This window comes from Zootermopsis nevadensis, unplaced genomic scaffold (genome assembly GCF_977971745.1).
Source record: "Zootermopsis nevadensis isolate Lab colony 2312 unplaced genomic scaffold, Znev_1.0 Znev_ptg000013l, whole genome shotgun sequence".
Classification (NCBI taxonomy): Eukaryota; Metazoa; Arthropoda; class Insecta; order Blattodea; family Termopsidae; genus Zootermopsis; species Zootermopsis nevadensis.
Window position 1 is genome coordinate 9,624,188 of NW_028259145.1, and position 13,093 is coordinate 9,637,280.

At 37.4% G+C, this 13,093-nt stretch overlaps 1 protein-coding gene across 4 annotated transcripts in view; it reads right to left on the bottom strand.

Annotated features, from left to right (window-relative positions):
• LOC110834116 (zwei Ig domain protein zig-8-like) overlaps nt 1-13,093 on the bottom strand; it is a 520,500-nt gene that overhangs the window by 344,978 nt on the left and 162,429 nt on the right. The window contains exon 1 of one of the 4 annotated variants that reach the window (XM_022072950.2): nt 6,127-6,356. The exons of the other annotated variants lie outside the window; for them this stretch is intronic. The gene's annotated coding sequence lies outside the window, so the exon portion shown is untranslated. Of the gene's footprint in view, nt 1-6,126; nt 6,357-13,093 lie in introns of those variants that run through there. 4 annotated transcript variants of the gene reach the window in all.

Consider the following 13,093-nt stretch of genomic DNA (forward strand, 5'->3'; position numbering starts at 1 on the left):
AAATCTTTATTAATTTAACCTTATTCAGTCTAACATTTCTTGGAAGTACTCCATTTGTATGAGATAACCATTAACCACTTATGACGTATTGCTTTATTTAATTTGAAAACGGATTCCGGTTAGCTTCAGAATAACACGAAATTAACTCGAGAGAGCAGCAGACGTAGAGTTCATTGTTTTTAAAACATCTCTCCATTCCTTCAATCCATGATTAGGAATATTTGTTACAAATATATATGATACATTAAAAATTCCTGAAAGTTGAATCTGACTTATTCATCTGTTGTTTCGCACGTTACTAAAGCCATGTATTTTTCATTCCATGACCAAAATTAAATGCCGTATCTCCAGAAATACAGCTCTTTGCTACATAACTTCGCAACAATTCCTGGCTGTTCAGACGGATTAAACTGATGCCCGACCGTTTTTAGATGTCTTAAGCTCAAACTGGACCAAAACAAATCTAGCTACGTTCCATTTAACACATTCCACATAAAACTATTATTTATGAATAAAGGGGGTCACATTTTTATGGGCGCGGTCACGTTTCTTTGGAGAGGGCTTCAGAACCATTAATTTAAACTTTCTTTTAATTAACGCTTCAGCAGAGACAGACTATTAAAATTGCTAATTTAGTTGTAGGATTGACAAATTGTAATTTATATTCAAAGCGAGCTTCCAAGATACATTATTTACTACTGGAAGTTTCTGAGATAGTACAGGTCTGTTTTCCGCTCTTATTACGTAATACCCGAAGCAGTAGTTGATGATTTTTCGACATTAATGATGTTCTCAGAATTCATGAATATTGCCCGTTTCACTGGCCTATTATCTTATAAATGCCATTTTCTGATAAAATGCTTCTATCCGCCACTGTCTCATTCGCTATTTTAGATTCTAACCAATGTTTGCTCTATCTTCCTCGTTCTACTTCCTCCTCTCAATTTACGTATAACTGCTGCTGTTTCGAGTTGTCGTAAAATACGACAAAAACGTGAAACAAAAAAAAATAAAATCAACGTATCTAGATCATTAAAGGGAACATCAAATGCACATTCGCTACTTCCAAGAGCCACACAACAGGACGAACTGGACCCAATTAACGTGCGTTAACATTAAACGACGTGATGACGTCAAAAACTTCAAACAAATATAAAAGCACTCTTCCGCGGAAAATTTGCTGTACAAAACAGCGGACGCGTTTAACAGTGCCATTGGTATCACTACCAACATGCATACCGTGGTGTGCATATAAAGCGTGCTAAAACATAGTCACTTTAACAGAAACAAAGAAACAGGCTATTGTGTTTCATTTATCACAAGGATGTATGTTTCGCCAGAAACAAGTTTTTTTACCAGTTTTTCCATGCTGAAATTTCGAGATAAAAATAGACATTAGTTAACTCTCTTAAAATCAGTTCAGCGTATTAAATTTAAATAAAATAAACTATTTTAAATGACGTTACTATCAAGCAAGCTCATTATTATTATGCCTGTTAATACTAAATTTGTATCTTTATACAACACTGATTTTTAATCGCTTATGTGACTAAAATATGAAGACATTAGATTTAGACTACGTTTTTAACACTTAATCTAATTAACAGTCATTTTGATTCCCTGTTTTGAAGGCAAATTAGTTACTTATAATTCTCGATACTGTTGGTCCACAAAAGCCCATTTAGGACAGTCAGAGACTATTTTTAATTGCTGTCCATTATAACTTCAGAGACAGTCCATTAGCTAGACATGTTTATGCTGCCAGTGCAAATTGTAGGAACACTGGAATATTCAATAAATATTGTATTTTGTTTATGGACATTAGTTTTTTAAACAAATGATTTTCCTCTCTCTTCACATCTCCTTTTTGTTTTAACTGTATTTTATTGTTCTTTTCCAGTTTCAGTGCTAGCTTGTAATTGGCTTTTCTGTTTCCAAGCAGGCAAATAAATAAATTCATTTGAATCGAATGATGCATAAAAAATTATCTGTCTCAGTCTTCAGGACTTCAATTACCATGCAGTATATTGGGAGGAATGTAGCATGTTATGTAAAACATAAAGTTGTGATGTAAACAAATATTTTAGGACATTATTTCATTCTTCGGTTGATTACTGAAATACTTTAGTTATGCAGCGTCGAATGGTAGTATTATTCTGTAGCTTATGAACTGAAAATATCATCGAAGGAAGTATTGCAGAAGGCGGAAACGGCGAATAACCAACCTCATTTAGGAAGGCCGGCCTCCGGACCAAAATGTGAACGCGCGTCCTGATGTAGGAATGGCAACTTGTCAGCTTGTCTTGGCTTAGTGTAGTATAAATTGGTGGTATGATTTATTTGCTGTACATGTGTAGATTTATTTAAAAGACTTATGTAAAATATTTATTTATTCTACGTGAAAAGTTTATAATAGTTTGAACTGCACTTGCACTTTTCATAACTTATTCCACATTTTACTGTCATAAAACTTATGGATCTAAGAAACGTAACACGTGTGTGTGTGTTGTGACATTCCATTCTGTCAACCTGTTCCCAACCTTCATTATATTCCCGTCAGAGTGCGCTCTGGTCTTCTGTTGTTCTCTTATATCACAAGGGGACCAATCCGAGTCACTCTCTGTCCGATGGTCGCACGTTCCACGTCGCCTGTGTTTATTTCAGACGGAATTGGGTTTTTTTTCTTTCTGGATTAGAAACTGGGGGCAGACAACCAGCAAAATTCCTCGGCGATACACGGTGATTCATTCTCTAACTTTCTGTTTCATTTATTAGCCTGTATACTGTTGTGTAATTCATATTTTGTGAGTCTGAATTTAAAGAATATACAATTTTGTTATAAAGGGTTCTGGGCCTGTGTGCCTATCAACTGATAGCACAGAGCGTAGTTTTGCGATTCAAACCACTCCAGATATTCTGTTATTGTACTTGTATTTATTTTTCTTTGAACTGATTATTGTTGTTAATCTGTCTGCTTTTTTGTCATCATGGAACGAGTACTTCCGAATGCAAACTACCTCAGGAAGGACGAGCTAGAATACGAGGCCACCATACAGAAGGGAGTAGTCACACAACTGTTGAAGGTCTCCGACCTTCGGAAATATTTACGTGAATCAGCTGATACCGACATTCGCATGTCAGCCTTACACTCCATCCAACCTCTGGGTGAGTTGCGAAACTTTCGCAATAAATTCAGTCAGATCCATGAAGTCGCAACTGACATTGGGCCGACAACAACAATTCGCCTAACTAGTACGCCAGGATTATGACGCGCCTATGCCATCTGACCTACGGGTCTCGTGACCTCGCCAATTCTGCCTCCTTGACGAATGTCTGAGGGTATTTCCCAATTAGTGTCTTCTATGGAGGTGTTCCATAGCAACATTCAAGCCTTCGCAGGATCCCAAACCAGACCCCCGGTCTCTTGGCCGATATTACCTCTGATTCTACCCAGGATCATGTTTCACAAGCTGCCCCCGTTAACCAGCTTCAGCCTTCGGAAAATTTTACACACTCGGTAAACACACGGCATGTCGATACGCGCGTGCTTCTGTGCGAAGTTACCCAACCCTATTAACAGAATTTTGTCCCGTCAATCCGTATTATCGGTAGATACGTTTCAGTCGGTCTTATAATTTTTGAAACTCCTCATGGAAATCCGTATTGATGCTGCAGTCTTGTCCATTCCTGATATTTCTATTTTGCAAATTTTGTACTATCCAGGAGACCTAGTGAATCTATACGTGCTGCTACGTTTTCAGATAGGTTTCACGTGGACACGCTGGAATTCTACTTCCCGTCCCGCGCTAGATCTGTGTTACAGCATTTCTGCTTCAGTTCCCAACGTCAGGGCGAGTATCTCGCTGACTGTGGCCGACATTAAACTATACCCCAAAGTTTTCTATTTCTTGATCCCAGACGCCGATATTGTCCGTGGTACTTTGGATGGCTTGACTCCTCTGTAAGGTCATATTTAATGATCCCACTTCTACTGTAGAACTTGAAAAACTTTGTGTGCGCGCTGCTAGCGTTGAATATTCTGATAGTATAATAGTCACACTTCTCCGTTACGGAATCCGGTATCTGGCAACCCCGATGTATCAGCCAGTACCGCACGCCTACCCTAGGTTAACAGAGAATGCTATTTCTGCTATCGTTCGGGCCATGTTAATTGTCCAACGTGTCCCCCACGTGGCACCTCTTCTCCATCTAATATTCAGCACCCGCCACGCAACCCGGACATGGAAACTAGAAAAGCTCCAATCCGAACCCGGCCATATTTCTATTTTATTCTTTTTAAGTGTTCGCAAGTTCGTATGGTTCCGTCGCCGGTTGTACCAGGGGTTTTTATTCGCACTGCCGATCATGATGTTTGTGCTCTGCTGGATTAGAGATGTTCTTGCTCTGTTATTCCATTTACACTTTACTGGGAATTACGCAATCTTAGAAAGATCCCTTCTTTCACGGGAACTCCGGTTAAATGCCACACGGCTACCTCTCAGCCTTTGTCTATTCTTGGCAAGTTCACTGTAAACTCATGTTGACCATACGTTTCTTGCTTTCTCATAACCTCACGTTTCCGGTTATTTTTGGGCAGAGACCTTGTGGTCAAAATGGAATTATTAATGAATTTGAGGACCCGCGTCATTTACTTCTCCTTCAGGGTTTACTATTGTCCCTGCTCGTTAAATTGCTATCATATTTTCCAACACCGAGAGACGTGAATGCCATCGCGAGATTTATTCCACAAGCTCATCCCAAATTTGGTGAAAAGAGCAGCGTAGAAGTAAAAGGAAGACAAATTTAAAAGGGGTAGTGAAGAACAGGTTGCTTTCTATGATCTAAAGGTATGAATTATGAACACCCGTGAACCATCCTGAGCCTTCTGAATTTCGTGATGTCTTGAATAGAGCGCAACATAAACTTTGCGGTTCTCATTAAAGTGTTCGCCGGTACCACAGTTCTCAAGTTGATCAAGCTGTTACGGTTTGCTATTTCCCCCAAAGTAGTGTGTTCCAAGGTTTCTCACCTAACATCGATTGCAGATACCTGCAGCCATTAACTGTTTCCGAGTTAAAAATCAGCGTTTCCGTTACGTAAAACTCTCCAGATGATTACTCTTGTATTTGGGCTCATCTTTCTGAGTATAAAACGGTTTAAAAGTTGCTACATGTACACCAAAAGTTCTTGCATGTTTCCTTTTGTTTTGGCCTGCAAACTGTTTGGTTCCTAGGCTGTATTTTTTTATCAGGGGCAATATTCTCATTCCTTGGAAGAGCTGCTGAGGGCGCCAGCGACTCACTCACTCACTCACTCACTCACTCTCTCTCTCTCTCTCTGTGCGTGCGTGCGCGCGCGTGTGTGTGTGTGTAAGAGAGAGAACCCGGCTACTGACTAATTGCTATGGCACATTAGGTACCTCACAAATAATTTATTTCTGTCTTTCCCACGGAAACCTGTAACAATAAACGCCTGAGAATTTTCGCGAGCGCGCAACAGGTTAAGACAGGTATCTGTAACTACCAATTTCACATGCTTCTGAATCGAGTGGAAAGGGGCATGCTAACAAGATCGCTATGGCTCGGCACTAATGAGGACGTGCTTAATGAAGATACTCCTTTATCCTCAGCAGAATGTTTAAATATTCTAACGTAATTGCAAAATTAAAATTAAAGGAATTACAATAAATAAAATCAGACATAATTTAAGAATACGTTCAACAGTTATGTTGTCCAGAATAACTTAACGTATGTGGTTTACTAATTTAAGCGTTACAGCCTATTTACCTGTTCTTCATTGGGTCCATATAGTTTACGATCGTTCCAAAAATAATTACACTACGAAATAATTATAAATATTCTATTATAACAAGGGGCGTAATCTCACTTATCTAGCCATACTTTGTAGCCACTGTAGTAAAAATTACTCTGTTAAAACATGCAGTCCTAAAGTATTTAGGGTATACTATTCTCGCGACATCGACAAAAACACAAACACCCTTTGAAATTATAGATGAGTTACTGTCCTAGATTCGAACTTCGACATTTCAAATTCTATTCTTATGAAATACATATTTTAATATTTTGCCCCTTCAGACTCCGAATACCGCCATTTATGTCTACTCACCTCTCCCCGCTACAACTCATTCCATTGGACTTTGTGGTTGCTAAACAGCACACAGCGTCGAGGCCACACTGTCTCTACACTGCACATATTTTACATTACAAAGATTTACGTTTGCATCTGAGCAAGTACCAGAGTCCTGTGTTTACGATATACCTTAAGAATCATTATCCGACACTTTATAATACTCTCTCACTGTAGTTTTCAACAAAACGCGAACTTCAAGAAACAAGCAAGCCTATAACTCTTGCACTTACCGACACGACTCGGGTTCTGTCACTAGCTTCAGTGTTCGCGATGACAGTTCGGTTGATTTCGTTAATTTCCGTAGACATAGTCCTAGTTGCCAACTTCTGAAATGTTTGCAGGGCGTGTTCCTATGTCCCAACTGAATCTGTTAGACCTCACATCGTATTCGGGGTTCAGCAAACAGTTCATTTTGTGCTCTTTATGAAGGCAAGATTGGAAAATCCCACTTCACACATGCAGGTGCTCGGAAACTGCAATAATTGCATCACGGCCTCCCCAGCTACCACAGGATATTCATCGTGAACTGTTAACCAGAAAGACTCCAAATGGTCCTTCTTTTCTTCAAATAACATTGTTTGACCTAAGCTGATTGCTTGACCTAAGCTCCATCATTTGTTCTGCAAAACCATTAACACTATCGGGGATTTCAGTCAAGTCACACGGAAATGAGTGTGTCGTTACCCAAAGAAAATCCACGTTTACCCATTTTTGGGAAGCACTGTGTTAGGCCATACGTGCTTTAACTGATGGATCGTTGAATCGAAAATGTGAATGAGAAATATACAAACGACAAATAATCTATTAATCTTGGTCACATCGATATATGCATTAACGTACGCCACACCTATTATTATTTTATTATGTATAAAATTTACAATTCTAATTTATCTGTGTGTTGTCCTTGAACACTATGACTGCCTGCTTCTAGAAAAAGCAGGTGCACTTTAAACTCGGCACTCAGTGGATCTATCAGTTTCACTCTCCTGCCGAGGAAAGAAATTCGGGTACAAACTGAACACTGGGCTTTGGGTCTTGACGTGGCGGTGAACAGAAAAACACCTGTCTCTGTTAGAAACCGAATGCATGTGATGTCGGGAGGATGACCGTGGATTAGATTTAATGTGAAAGAAATCGAACATGGCCTATATTAACAATTTATAGTTTAGCATTATATATACGTGTTTTAAAGTATATTTCTCTGCATGCCAGTCACAGTCCATCTTATAGATTTCATTCGATTCTCAAAAAAAGAAGAAAAAAACAAAATGTTTAATTAGTATCATTAAAATAATTATTCCGAGTTGTAACCACCATGTGATCTGGTTTGTTGCTGGTGAGAAAAGCGTTTCTAAAAATTCTGTTCGCTCGAGTTTTGTCCTTTAAAATTTTGAACTACTAAGAAGAAATTTTCAGTTGTAAAGGGTATAATAATATGAATAATCCGGTCCATGTTATCAGATAAAGCGAATTTTGTAGCCTGCATATAAGAGTTCTTGTCAAATAGATGCACCTGTTAGAATTATCGGTGAAGCTTCCAGTACAAGGTCTCCGTCGACTGCATGCTGTACCATTTCTCTCAGAAACGAAGTTCTCACCTTGTTTCCTACACAGGATAAACAAACATAAAACAAGTGTGGAATTGGACTAAAGAGAATTCTAAACGCGATCTTGTCCGTCATGCCACACACTTGTCCTGTTATTTATTGTGCAATCCTAATTAGACGTACATGGATGTGTAACCTGGTCTCTGAGCCTAAACGAAACTCATAGATTGAGAGTGTTTGAGGAGACGGTCTTGAGGAGAATAATTTGACTAAAGAGGAAGAAGAACATCACAATTTGCCTACTTCACCTTCACTTTTATTACGGTGATAAAGCCAAGGAATATAAGATGGGTGCAATTAATATCATGCAGAGGCAGGTGAGAAATACAGATAAAATTCTAGTCGAAGACTTCGTGAGAAAGCCTAGCTCAGAAATTAGGCACAGATAGGGCGATAACTTTAATCGTCAGGAAACTAAATGTGAATGTGAGAAAATTGTACTGGCTCACTGTATGGTTCACTGAAGAGACTTTCGAACAACGTAATGCGCCTTTGTGTTCCACAACAGGCGGGCAATTTCTTAACAAGCTGAGCAAGTATCAATTTCTCATTAAAGTCCTTCTGCATGAAACAAGTTTATTTATCTGATCCCAAGATTAATAAAAGGGAAAAAGTAAACTTGTCTCTAGTGCTCAGCTAAGCAGACGTGTGGGGGAGGTGAGACATGCATATAATTCCACTAACTGTTAACATCGTCACCATATGGACGTGTTTATAGTTTCACGCACCGGCCGCATTTGACCCCGAAGAAGGAATACCAGTACGTATTGTACAGGAGGTTAGGTAAGATCTAGAGCTGGTATGGGCGTGGTGGCGAAGAAAAAATATGTTGTATGCCGGAAAACATACTCTTATCTTTTATTTTACATTTAACAAACTGTTTCTTTATATTGTAACCTGTATCAATATATACAGATATATGATCTGTCTGTCTCATAGTTGTATAATTACATACATTTGCAATTAACTATTAAATTGCTTAAAAACGTTTGGGAAAATTCCGAGCAATAAACACATATAATCATATTTATTGTATCAATGTCAAAATATAAATTAATTATAAACGGCAATCAACCAACTAACCAAGCTATCAACCAGCTATTGAAAAGATATGAAAAACAAAAGTGGCTTAAGACCAGTAAATCTGGTAGAAAGCCTGGAAATTCTCCGACAGACAAGTTATATCTCCAACTGATACTTAAACAGGGCACGTTCCAAATAAGGAGTAAAAATGTTGCGACCAACCTAACATTCTTGGTTTGAAGTATAGGTGAATTATTTAAAGAAATCTCCCGAGTATCACATAAGTTGTCAGCCTTAAACATTCCTCAATATTTCGCCGAAAATTTATAATGAATGTAAGACAAGAACTGCGGCCTTTGAAAAGAAATGCAATTTCATTATGGACATTTTACTTACAGGATCAACATTAATGTACAGTAATTTCTTGTCACTTGCATTCGTCAGTAAGTTGTTAACGAAATCGGTAGCTTACTCCACAGTGCCTACTGGTTATATGAATAAGTGAATAATATTGCAATTACACCAATGTTTGTAATGCCTAATTTTTCCCCGGTGCTATTACAGTACCTTCCTGTATTATTACATACTATTAGAAGCCAAGTTGTTACTGCGGGTCATCTTGACACACATCACGCTGTAGCTATCCAGAAACACATTAATACTCCGTATTCAAACATACATTCAGAATGCCGTATTCAGCCACTGTTCTATAATGCAAGACGGTGTTTGGTGGTCCACTGTTGATTAGCACTACTCGGTTTGATAATGCAGCATAATAGTGATGAAGTCCAGCTTTCAAATAATAACCAACCTATTCCATTCCCTCCACCGACAACCACCTTTCCAGTATGAATAGCGTGCTATGGTGCTGAAATGAATATGTGTGATTGTATCCACAAGCCCAGGAAATATAACAGGCCGTGCCAAGTCGAAGTTCATTACCATTCCACCGTGGGCCATTGCAGTCTCCTGGGCAGGTACGTGGCTGATAACCTGGTGAAAATAGGCATGCTATGATTCCGGTAACAAATGAGAGAAACTGTGTCGGTACGTAATCATGTTCCTTCCAGTGCAGATATATTTGTGTAATATGTTACAGGATATTGCAATGGTGCTAAGAAATCTAGACTCAGTGCCTGCTCTTTACGCGAATAATTGATATCTGAGTGAATAGATTTCAGGTGAGACACTGAATTGTTTGTTGGGCAATGCCTGAAAGAAAGTTGTTTCCTTTAGCCTGCACTGTTATTCAATAAGTTCATCTGTTATGCTTATTTCAATACTTAAGTTACTTGCAGAACTACTTTACAAAAAGGAAAGAGTTAAGTGATATAAGAAGTTACAAAAGAAAGCCAGAGAAATAAGTTTAGCGGAAAATGGACTCTTAAAACTTCAAAAGGAGAGAAAAATAACCATCAAACATCTTACTCCTAAGCATTTCATAGCTAAAACGATATGAAGACTGACGGTTATGGAATACTATAAAACTCCAAAGTAGAATTTTATCTGTATATTAAAGGGCGAATGCATGAAAGCAGTGTCTGCAGCGCGCACTTCCTATCATATTACTGACAGTCAGCATCAATCACGCCATCACCTCCATACTATAAAATATATCCACTAATATCCTTATTTAACTGCTTCGCTACGTCTCTCAGTTCTTCGAAATATCATAAACATAATGTATACTATGGTTCTTCTCTTTAACAGGGAAAATATTTCCTAAAAATGTATATTTACAGACTTACAGTAAAATCATTTTAAATAACCTTTACTTTAACATTTATATCTCAATACATACACTGACGCCTTTAAGACTCAATAGTTTGAATTTGCTGTTTTAACTTTTTAATATTTAGCGAAGCCACAGCAATTTCTCCCCGGATTTTGAAAATTGCTTCACAGGATATAAATCTGCGCTCACTAAACAATCGACTGTTTTAATCCCGTAATATCCACGCGGTTTTGCTGAACATTGCGTCAGTCATAATGCTGTTTCCTCGAATTCAAATGGAATTTTTATGATTCCATACTATCTTCAATGTTATCAATATTTTTGCAGAATTAGTTAGAATTAAAATATCTTTGTAACTCCACTCATTTTATTATTGTCGGTAATTCGATGAAATTAATTTATTAATGAGTTTCGCAATAACAAATAAAGCTCACTCACATGTATTTAAAAATGTGTCAAGAATAGAGTAGGGTCTACAAGAACCATTTTTTAAAACAAAATTCATCTTGTAAAATTCTGTGTGTCCAGCAGAACAGACATTATTAGAAGGGGGAAAAACAGGAAGAATTTTCTCGAATTCTAAAGCTATTCGGAATTATTGCTGTTTTCGACATTACCATATCTCTTAATTTGTGAAAATAAAAATCATATATTGTAATTTGAGGCTGTAGTTATTTTCCTTTAAACCATAAATTAAGAAGTTGCAAAGATCGTCTTACGTGTGCACTACAGAACAATTACTTAAAAACTTGACGTCACTAGAGCAGACAGAATGTGTTGCTATTGAAAGCATTTGTTCAACGAATAGGAAATCAGAATTTCTTACCAAACTTACTTCAAGAAAACACCGTTGTGGTTTCCATACTGTTATTCCCTCACAAGTAGCACAGCTAATAATTTAAACACATAATAATCTTCTTCTGCTCTCATGCCGGCTACAAATTTGCAATTATATTTACTTCTGTGTGACTCTTTAAAACCGCACAGGTAAATATGGGGCGGCAGACCGGAAACGAAGGGAAAAAATTAAAGCATTGTTGCTCATTATGGTGGCCTCGTTAGAAGATATTTACGGTTTCACGTGCTCTGGACTTAAAAAAATGCCACACATATGCGAGTCATGAAAATTATAATTCTGACTTAATTAACAAATCCTATTTCAAAACCCCAAGAGTTAAAATATTTTTCCATTAAAACTGACCACATTGTGTATTACGACCGCTCTTACCTTCCCTAACGCCAAACATTTAGCTTAAAAGCTACTACTAAAAACATAAATCAGCTAAATATAAGAGTAATATTTTCATATATATTCCATAATGTGAATAAGGACTGTAATTATATGAATAGCATTCTGTAATTCTAAGACAGTTTAGTGCCACATTAGAACTTATATACAACCACGTAAAGTAATACAAATAAAAAAACACAAGGATGGCAATGCTATCTCAACTGGACCAAGCAATTATTCTGCATACACCACACCACTTTTGGCGAGAATGTGTACTGATCTACGGCGAATGGTCTACAAGACTTAACATTAGACCTTTAGCCAAACAGTCTGCTTTAAGGGGTTGAGAACTGGGATCACGAATTCGAATCCCTCTACAGGCATGAATGTGTTGCCGTGTTTCATTGTACTGTAGGTAGATCTGCTTTAGACACAGAAACTGACTGACAATCTTTAATCGACACTTTCCTAGCAACAAAACAAATTAAAACGGCAGAAAAGAATAAATAAGAAGGGATCAATGTTTTCTTTTATATTCAAGTACAGTTAAAATATGTGCTAAGAATATTGGTGAAACTTTAGTAGGAAAAGACGAAGAGAATAGTCCATCCGGAAGACCTACAAGTAGATGCGAGGATAACATCAAAATTAATTTTAAGAAAATATGGAATGAATTCATCTGGACCAGGATAGGAAGGCTTTTGTGAATACGGTAATGAACGTTCTGATTCCATAAAGAGTGCGGAATTTCTTGACCAGCTTATCAACTATTAGCTCTCCAAGGAGGATTCTGCACCATTTTGTTATTTATTTAAAATACTGGTGTTTTTATCACTATTTCCTCATCAATGTTTTTAAAGGCAAAATTAGTTGCTCATCTGTTCTTGATACAGTTAGTCTCTGCATACCTACTAGGTCTATCAGAGACTATTCTACCTTTACTGTACAACGTAATTTCAAGGCCAGTCCCTCTGCCAGATGTGTTTCTGGTGCCAATGCAGTCTGCAGGAGCATCGACATCTTTAACAAAGACCGTGTTTTGCTTACTGAGGTCAGTCAGCTTTTTAAACAATAATCATTGTTTTTTATTGTTTATTGAGTATAATATTTTATTTTGTATGTTGTTTGTCCAAAATTAAATTGTTTTTAGTTTAATTATTATTTTACTTATCTATAACATTTAGTTTTTTACTTATGAGTTATTTTGCAATAAATCAATATTGTACAGTTATGTTTTCAGTTCATTGTTTGTTTGCTTTTGTATAGTAATGTTTGTATTGTTGTTAGTGCTTGGCTGTTATTGGCCTTTTTGGCTGTTGTCAAGCACTTTAATAAATGAATTGAATT